This window comes from Pseudophryne corroboree, chromosome 10 (genome assembly GCF_028390025.1).
Source record: "Pseudophryne corroboree isolate aPseCor3 chromosome 10, aPseCor3.hap2, whole genome shotgun sequence".
In the NCBI taxonomy this organism is placed as follows: Eukaryota; Metazoa; Chordata; class Amphibia; order Anura; family Myobatrachidae; genus Pseudophryne; species Pseudophryne corroboree.
Window position 1 is genome coordinate 216,442,952 of NC_086453.1, and position 1,573 is coordinate 216,444,524.

At 37.7% G+C, this 1,573-nt stretch overlaps 1 pseudogene; it reads left to right on the forward strand.

Moving 5' to 3' along the window:
- Nucleotides 1–853: 853 nt before the first annotated feature.
- On the forward strand, nt 854–973 carry LOC134967974 (5S ribosomal RNA; annotated as a pseudogene).
- The last annotated feature ends 600 nt before the right edge of the window (nt 974–1,573 follow it).

The following is a 1,573-nucleotide window of genomic DNA, read 5'->3' on the forward strand; positions in this document are numbered from 1 at the left end:
GGGAATTACTTGTTATTACTATTAGAGGTATTAAAAGCCAAAGAGCAGATTACTGTGCAAAGAACTTCTAGGCTGTGGTTTAACACCAACCTTGCAGCACACTGCTACTTAATCATTACTGCCTACTATGGCTAATGAATAATACCTTCAGCCGTCTAACTGCTCTTTCTTCCTCTTTTTCTCATTATAGCCTCTTAGACACATTATAACAAAACTCTTTTGCTCAAGCATAAGAGGCTTATATATAGTGCGAATTATTGGCTGGTGAGACAATTTTAGGGGCCACACATATTATTGGTGTTATTGCCCCATTAAATATCACCACTCTATTCTGTCTAAGTAATTTTGCAACATATTGCTAATTAATTATTATTATGCACATTACTGCCCGGCATAACCATTGAAAAAAATTTCAGCTGTTTATCTGCTCCTTCTCTTCTCATTATAGCCTCTTTTGACACATTGTAAGAAAAAAAATTTCTCAAATTTTAGAGGCCTATATATAGTGAGATTCATTGGCTGGCGATATAAAGTAAGGGGCTACATACACTATATTACTGATGGTATTGCCTCATTGAATATCACCATCCTATCCTGGCTATGCAAGTGGACAAGATATCCCCTTGTATATGACAACTGTCCTTATTATTAATTGTATAGTGGACATCTCTGCATATAATTCTTGCACATGATAATTGTTCCACTATCCCTTATTGGATTTTGCTGTAATCTCATTCCCTAGTTTTGGGCATAAGTTCAACACAGAGATTTGAACACACGATTGACTCAGATCAATTGAAATATTTGTTCGGGCAATACGGGTATTGGGATCTACTGAACGGGCAGATAAAACTATTGCGGACATACCCCACTGGAGATGCCCGATCTCGTCTGATCTTGGAAGCCAAGCAGTGGAGGGCCGGGTCAGTACTCGGATGGGAGACCACCTTGGAAAACCCTGGTACTGCAAAAAATTCTTCTGCCCGATCTAGAGGGATCCCTATTAATACCAACTGGCACTCGGTTCTGTATGACTTATGATTTAATTCTCTACGCTAAAATAATCCTGAATAGGATTGCTGTAGAATAAATGATGGTCATATATTACGCAAACGCGTCATTGTGATTACAGCAAATCCACTAGCCCTAAGATTTGGATTCCGGCTTTTTCATTGTGGTATCTGAAACCATATAAATTATTCTCCATATAGTGCTGTATTTTCGCGTAGCTTTAATATTCACGTAAAAAAAATTCTCCTTAACTACCCTTTTTTGAACAAATAAAGTTATTTTTTACCAGAATTGATTAAAATATACCTATTCCTCTGAATTGAGTGCTCCCACACAAGAGTCTACTTTCCAACCTTCTTGTGTTGGTTTTCTCTAACAAATGCTACTGGGGCAAAGCTGGACCCATCACGCGAGACGTACTCCTCATATGGTGTAAGTGCACTATTTTTATGTGTGACATTTTATAGAAACATAGAAACATAGAATTTGATGACAGATAAGAACCACTTGGCCCATCTAGTCTGCCCCTTTTTTATCCTTTAGGTAATCTCAAGCCTTTTTG